Raw genomic sequence first — 8,815 nt, 5'->3', positions numbered from 1 at the left:
TGTGAACGATGTCTATGTAAATGTCACCTTCAACTGACAGGTGCTTCAGAATCTTACAAAATTCTTTACCTGACATCTCCATCTTCATGTTTCCTAGAAAAGTGTCTAAGTTGCTGTCATCAACCTTACTTCCTAGGAGAAAAATAGAAGCGGTAAAAGCTACGAGAATGGGAAATGCTAATAATTTTCAATTTCAGAAAAATACTTCCTATTATCTTCACATCGCTATATTCCATTTCAGTGTGAAAAGAAGAGTCTTTTGACATGTATTCAGATGCACACTTTCAGTTCTTCTATCAGAAATAGAAACATGTTCTTTTGATCATTTTAAAGAGAATATGGCTATAAGCACAGGAACATTTAACCCAGTACAGCCCATATGATATTAGACAAGAAGTGTTACTGGCTGATGTTGAGGGAACAGTTAGGAGCCACTATGTAAACTGTGGTAGGGGCACCTGGGTGGCTCAGTCGGTTGAGGGTCCGACTTCGGCTCAGGCCATGATCTCACAGTCTGTAAGTTCGAGCCCTGTGTCGGGCTCTGTGCTGACAGCTCAGAGCCTGGAGCACGCTTCGGATTCTGTGTCTCCCTGTCTCTCTGACCCTCCCCCGTTCATGCTCTGTCTCTCTCTGTCTCAAAAAAATAAATAAACATTAAAAAAATGTGGTAAATAAGGAGTCATGTAGCCATAGAATGGGGAATCAATTTTCAGCTTGTACTCAGAGGAAAAAGTGATTTCTCTTCCAAAATGATACATTCGGTATTCTCTGCCAGCCAATTCATCAGGAAGATATAACAATCATAAATGCAGATGAGCAAAATTAGAGAGTCTAAAAAGTATATAACAGAACTGACAAAATTTCATGGAGAAATAGAAAATATAACAATCATAATTAGAAATGTGAGCATCAAAAACACATGAGAAAAAGGTAGTAAATAACAAACAAGGCCAACATGGTTAATAGTGCTTAAATATTAAGTTTAGATCTGAAACTTTTTGGAAGCTAAGGCATAAAGGGGAACTCGGGTTATTACCTACACAAAGAAGCACACTGGTCTTTGGAAGAGAGATTTTTTTTTTTTCTGATATTAAATTTCAAGGAGTGCCTGGGTGTCTCAGTCAGTTAAGCATCCAGCTCTTGATTTCAGCTCAGCTCAGGATCTCATGGTAAATTGTGGGATGGAGAGCCACATCAGGCTTCACGATGGAGCCTACTTAAGATTCTTTCTCCCTCTCCCTCAGCCCCTCCCCTGCTGGTGAGCACACCTGCCCTGTCTCTCTCTAAAAAATCAATCAATCATCTAAATTTCAAGACACTTTTCATCACTAAATAATCTAATGGGCAACATCTTCTGAAGATATAGTGACACTCTTGATATGGCCATTTTTTTTTTAATTTTTTTTTTTTCAACGTTTTTTATTTATTTTTGGGACAGAGTGAGACAGAGCATGAACGGGGGAGGGGCAGAGAGAGAGGGAGACACAGAATCGGAAACAGGCTCCAGGCTCCGAGCCATCAGCCCAGAGCCTGACGTGGGGCTCGAACTCACGGACCGCGAGATCGTGACCTGGCTGAAGTCGGACGCTCAACCGACTGCGCCACCCAGGCGCCCCTTGATATGGCCATTTTTAACACCAGTTCCCAAAAGCAGTTGATATATACTATTAGGAAGTTGTCTCAAAAAAGGCATTTCTAGGGACGCCAGAGTGGCTCAATCAATTAAGCATCCGACTCTTGATCTCAGCTCAGGTCTGGATCCCAGGCATCTCTACAAAACATCTCTTCATAAATATTTTTTTGCTTATCAAAGCTACATATATGTGCTTATCCAAAAGTAGGTGGACATGGTCAAAGAAGTAAACCTTGAATTTCTGCAACCATAGAGGGCACTTAAAAATGGACGATATGAAGTGGTTTGAATGTGTGTATAATTTTGGCTTGGTGTCAGAGATATTCTTCTCACTTACACGTGCAAAATGTAAATCATTCCTTCCTTTTCAGCACCATCGTGGCAAGAAAGGGCAGCTTATCAGAGAATTCAGAGGCCTAAGGTTACAGAAATACTATGCAAACCCAAAGAAGAAAAGGGTCCTTAACATTATAATTGACAAACATTGTGCTAAAATTAAACTTTGAATTAGTGTATAAAGAGAAACTAGGGGCAAAAACATGGAGCCCATACAAAGAAATAACCAAAGAAAACAACGTTGAAATAACAAAAGATGGGGCGCCTGGGTGGCTCAGTTAAGCGGCTGACTTCAGCTCAGGTCATGATCTCGCGGTCTGTGAGCTCGAGCCCCGCATCGGGCTCTGTGCTGACCGCTCAGAGCCTGGAGCCTGTTTCAGATTCTGTGTCTCCCTCTCTCTCTGATCCTCCCCCGTTCATGCTCTGTCTCTCTCTGTCTCAAAAATAAATAAACGTTAAAAAAAAAAAGAGAGAGAAAAAAAAGAAATAACAAAAGAAAAAAAACAAACCTGAAGAAAAATTTTCCTAACAGTAACAAAGATTTTCACTCATTTCTTAAAGAAGAATTATTGTAAATCAATATCAGGAACCCACTATTTATCATTTTAATATGTCTCACACAATTACACTTGAGTTAAAGTAGAGTAACTTGCAAACAGTGTAATTCTAAGTGCTGGTTTAGTCATTTTAATTAATGTGATTTTTTTCTTCACAAGGTCCTCAGTGGAAAGATAACTGCAGTTAAGACTCTGGTCTCAGACTAGGCAGAAGAGGTAACTAGAGCTCTCTAAAGGGCATGTTCTCATGTGCTACATACACATTTGACATGTGTGGAGTAAACATACTAGACAATTATGCCAGTGGTAAATCAGTTTAAGACCATCTCAAAATCTAGCTAGGGTTTTCCCAAGAGATCTATAACCTACATATCATTAGCTATCTCCATTCAACTGAAAATTCTTACTTTCAGGTAGAAATGAAAATCCTGAATTGACTAAATTGCCAATGAACCCTTCTAAATTCACTTTCCCATCTTCTGAAAGAAAAAATGCATGTCAGAGAACAAGGAATATGAACAGAGATTGGCAACTGTAATTGCTATACTGAAAAACGTTTGATATTTTGTAGATTCCATCAAAAAGACAGACTCATGCGTATCATTCAGACACATACCCTCCTACCGTATAGATCCTCCTCTGTATGATGCTACTTAAAATAAGTAGAACCCAAGTGGGTAGTTGGTAGAAAAGAGCTCGGATAATCCATGAAGTGGATAAACCCTTTAAGGATTCTTGAAAAGTTCAAACACATGCATGTCAGCTAAGATAAAGGATACCTAGAAATGTTAAATGCTCACCCGTGATAGCCACATTCTTCAGGGATCTTTGAATCGCATCTTGGGATAATGGAACTCCTATATTTTTCATCATGGAGTCTAGATCATCAGGAGTGACCTCATTTTTCCTAATGGCGGCCAAAGTTTTCAAGGGGCCTTCTTTTTCTATATTCAAAAAAATATGCAATATACGAAGTTAAAAAATATGTAATATTCAGTGGGTCCTGAGTGACAATAATTACTACTAGTAGTACTACTACTGCTACTTCTACCACTTATTAAGTATTCAGCTTAGTGCTTGCTAAGCACTATGCTAAGTGCTTTATACACACCATCCCATTTTATCACTTAAAAAAAATTTTAGAATGTTTATTTACTTTTGAGAGAGACAGAGACAGAGTGAGAGTGGGGGAGGGGCTGAGAAAGAAGGAGACGCAGAATCTAAAGCAGGCTCCAGGCCCTGAGCTGTCAGCACAGAGCGCTAGGCGGGGCTTGAACCCACAGACCGCGAGATCATGACCTGAGCTGAAGTCGGATGCTTAACTGACTGAGCCACCCAGGCACCCCTCCACCATCCCATTTTAATACAAAGATTCTGTGAGGTTGTTACCAATATTTCCCTTATTTAACAGATAAGGAAACCTAGCCTTAGAGAGGCTAGTCTGTCTAAGCATACACAGTTATTAAATGTAAAGCCAAGTGTGAAGTGCAGGCTATCTGATTTCATAGAACGTTTAGGCGCTAGGCTAAACAGGGCATTGTAAATATTTAATTTGAGATTGAGGAATGATTACATATAAAGGAATCTCAGGACATCCGCTTATACTCATCTCTGGCATATCAGAGGCTGGGAATTCCATTAAAGCTAGGATAACTAAGCATAAAAGTAATTCTAGCAATTCTCTTGCCAAAAATTAGATAACCAGCCATAGTTTGATGTGACTATTCTTAATTTTTTTCATTCAATGGATACTTGGATATATCCAACACATACATACAAAAAGTCCCCCAAATAATGGAAGGATCAGCACTGCTATCAATACCAAAAAAAAGGTAACATTCATTTCTGAAAGTATCATGGTTCAATTGTTCAAGTAAGAAAACAAATTTTAAATGTATTATGATAAACACTATCATATCATAAACATTAATCCTGTAAGAGATTTGCTTATAAACAACATACCTAGGAGAGTTTTATAGATCCCATTCAGAAAACCAGAGATTAAGGACAAAATATTTTGTCAGTTGAAAAAACATACCATTTTGGTTACATCCTAAACACCTACAATCTAGGGAATAATTTCATTTTTGTAGCTACCTAAATTAGGCCTTCTGAATTTTGTTCAGTTTCAATCTCGGGAATTAAAATTTAGAGGAAATGAAGCCATTTCAATTAATCTCAAGAACAAAGGCTCCAAGGAGACCCAGAAGTTCCACAGATATCACAGATATCTCACAGTTGGAGATGTCAATTAAATGAACACATTAAAACCAGATTACATTCAATGCCTCATGGCTAAGGCAGTGGAATAATGAGAAGAATACCTCTTACAAAATATGGAGGAAGCTTGTATGTTTCAACATATTCCTACATGTTTCAATAGTTAATCTTCTCATGATAAAATCCCATTTTTATGAACATATAATAGGATAAAAAAAGAAAAGGTAACATTGATTTTTTTTTTTTTTTTTTAGTATAGCTGACACACAATGTTACATTAGTTCCAGGTATACAACTTAGTAATTTGACAAGTTTATACGTTACGCTCTGTTCACCACAAGGGTAACCACCATCTGTCCCATTACATCACTATTACAATATCATTGACTGTATTCTTTATGCTGTGCCTTTTATTCCTGTGACTTATTCATTTCATAACTGGAGGCCTGTATCTCCCTCTCACCTTCACCCTTTTTGTCCAACCCTCAAGACCCTCCCTTCTGGCAACCACGAAGTTGTTTCTGTATTTATAGGTCTGATTCTGCTATTTGCTTATTTATTTATTTGTTGTTTGTTTGGCTTTATTTATTTATTTATTTATTTATAATTCTTCTTTGTATTTTTAAGTGAACTCTACACCCAATTTGGGTCTTTTTTTTTTTTTTTAACATTTATTTATTTTTGAGACAGAGAGAGAGCATGAACAGGGGAGGGTCAGAGAAAGAGGGAGACACAGAATCTGAAACAGGCTCCAGGCTCTGAGCTGTCAGCACAGAGCCCGACGCGGGGCTCGAACCCACGGACCGTGAGATCATGACCTGAGCCGAAGTCGGACGCTTAACCGACTGAGCCACCCAGGCGCCCCCCCAATTTGGGTCTTGAACTTAAAAGCTTGAGATCAAGAGTCACATGCTCCACCAACTAAGCCAGCTAGGTGCCCCTGTTTGGCTTTTTTTAGATTCCACTTATAATTTGAATCATATGGCATTCATCTTTCTCTGTCTGATTTATTCCACTTAGCATAATACCCTCTAGGTCCATCTATGTTGTCTCCAATGGCATGATCTCATCCTTTTTATGGTTTCCTTATTCATTCAGCTATTAACACTTAGTTAATCCCTTTTGAGTGATGGAAAAATACTATAAGTTCATAAAATTTAAGTCAAGAAAAGGTCAGGACTAGGATCCCTTACTGATTCATCATCCAGAGTACATTTGTTATATACATGATGTGCTTCAGCATTAGAAAACTGCACAAATGCATATAATCAAAACTAAAGGATTCCACTCAAAATTTTTATTGTTAAAAAATTCTCACTTACTTTGAACTTTTGTAAAATATGGCATTTTCATTAACTGAGTCAGGAAATCTTTTAAGTTCACTTTCCCCTCATCTGAAAATGAAACATCAAGAAATGAATGGTCTTTAACCCAAAGATACAAAGGGATGAGCTCAAAAGATATGCATGCTTACCAAATCTTCAGAACCAAGTTAGTCCTGTTTTCTAACTCTGATTCTGCTAAACACACCTCAGACTATAAAAAGGAACATGATTATGATAACTCTTGCAGTCTTTTTTGTTGTAGAGCCAATGAGTGTTTTATGAATTTTACATATATTTTAACCACTTGGGACCAGTGTTTTTTGGTATGTGACATTCTCTGAATTTTTCAGCATTACAAGTCCTACTACCACTATCTATGTTACGAAGGAAGAAGATATTCCCTACAAGTACCATAAACCAAACCCCAACCGAAATACCTAATGGAGACTATATATATACTTATAAGCAAAGATATATTAGTAAAGGAAGTGTGCATCTTTTGTTTTTTATTGGCCATGTATTTGGAACTGAAGAAGAAGAAAAGTACCCCTTTGCTTTGCATGTAAGTTAAACCTCCCACTGGCAGGATTCCAAAAACACCACTGTAGCCCTTTGAGGACTGTGGGGAAACCAAACTGGTAAGTGTGTGTCACCACACTAAGGCTTGGCCCTGCATTTCAGGGGCTTGAGAGAGCTGCACAGCTCCTGTCCAATAAAAACGTATGATTCAAACCTCAGGAGGCAAAGCAATGGGATGAAGACAGGATCCCTAGGATAATTCAACATCCCTAGGATATCCAACATCCCTAGGATAATTCAATATGAGAATAATCCAAAGCAAATTCTCACCCAAGCCTAATAGGGAAAATCTAATGTTGTTGAACTCACTGCATTTGATTCCTAATCAATCAGCTCTGTGGGTTTATGAGTGAAAGTAAACACAAGTGTGATATGTAATAAATGACTCAGAAAAGAAATACTTACTATCAAGAGAAATGGATGTAAGCATCTCCTGCAATTCTTCCTCTGGCAAATAAATCCCCAAGCCTTTCAGTATAGGTTTTATATCATCAACAACAACTTTTTCATTGGTGACTTTGTTTAAGGCCTTTGCAAGTTCATTAACCTCTATCAAGAGAAAATACTTTCAGTTTAGATGCAAATTCTAAACAATTAGCTTAAACTATGATTCAAAAAACTAATATAGATACCTAGCATTTTTTTAAGCATTCACCTTAAATATTCTCTTGAGGTACATACACATCTAACTCTCATTTTATACCTACAAAATAGATCACTTATAGGGCAAACTCGTAGTAGAAATTAAGCCTTGCTATCTGTCTCCTTCTGTCCATCTATCTTTGCCTCTCAAGTTTCTTACATCCTTTCGGTATGTGTCCAGGGATCTCTCTGCTGCCCCTAGTCACTGCCACCTCAAATCTACCTCTTTCCCGTTCCTTTATTAAACTTAATTTGTCTTATACTGATTCTCTTGTACTTAGATCTGAGAACCTTGGTATACACAAGTAACAGCTAATTAATCTGCTGATAGAATTGTTATTGTTTTTAATATATGAAATTTATTGTCAAATTGGTTTCCATACAACACCCAGTGCTCATCCCAAAAGATGCCCTCTTCAATACCCATCACCCACCCTCCCCTCCCTCCCACCCCCCATCAACCTAGAATTGTTATTTTTTAAATAATTTTTTAAATAATTGATTTAAAAAATTTTAATATTTTTTAATAATTTTTTAATAATTTAACAATAATAATTGTTAACAGAAGAGAGAGCTTTGCTTCCCCCTCCATGTCAGTTTCCTTCTTATTTAATAACAATACTTTAATAGTGGCCTAAGATAGGTAATACAAGAGAATGTCTTAATGATAGTAATTTCTGATGCTGTGAAAGATCCTACAGAGCTTTTTTTTTAGAGGTTAACTATCCTTCCTATCACTTTAAGTAGTTATGTATTCTGTCTAGGAAAAACCCGTATTTATTCTCTAATAGTATATAATCAATCTGAATTTAGCACTTTGGAATATGGATTTATAACTTCTGACTGTGATGACTGTACTTCCTAGGTACAAAATTTGCTGACACTGCCTTTGTATTCAGGTAAAACTTTTCTGCCTAGAAATAGACACCTAAAAATATGATAGCTATAAGGTAGTTAGTAATTCCATTATGTATTTGGGGAAAGACAAACTCAGCCATATTATAATTTGCAATGTTATAAAGTAGGTATTTTATCATTCAGATTTTGTGCATTCCCAAATCTATCCCACATCTTTCTACTTTATTCCTCATAGACATCTAAGTCATTCTCACATGTTTTGTTTGGGCAGGCTAGTCTCCTCATCTAGAATATACATCTAAATTCTCTCCCCAGTCCAGCAACCAGTTCAAGCTCTATCTGCTCCTTTAGGCTTCCCCAGATTATCATAGTTCGTTCTGATATACCATTATATATAATAATGGCATAATATCAGTATATATAAGATGTATTCTTCTCATTATACTTAAATTCTTGTAGCTCTTATGGCTGGTGCCACATGATCTAGTATACAATCTTCTAAATGTCTTTTTTTCTCTAATCTCACCATAATCTCCCTTGTGAGCACAAGACCCTTGTGCTATAATACTTCTACGATCTCTACTATGCATACCAAATAGACTCACTAATTGTTACTTGATTATTGACTATTTAATGTATTTTCTCCTCTGCTCCCTTAATGTTTC

The sequence above is a fragment of the Panthera onca genome (genome assembly GCF_046562875.1).
Source record: "Panthera onca isolate mPanOnc1 chromosome E1 unlocalized genomic scaffold, mPanOnc1 haplotype 2 h2.Chr16_ul_3, whole genome shotgun sequence".
Classification (NCBI taxonomy): Eukaryota; Metazoa; Chordata; class Mammalia; order Carnivora; family Felidae; genus Panthera; species Panthera onca.
The sequence above is the reverse complement of the archived record's forward strand: the minus strand, read 5'-3'. Positions refer to the sequence as shown.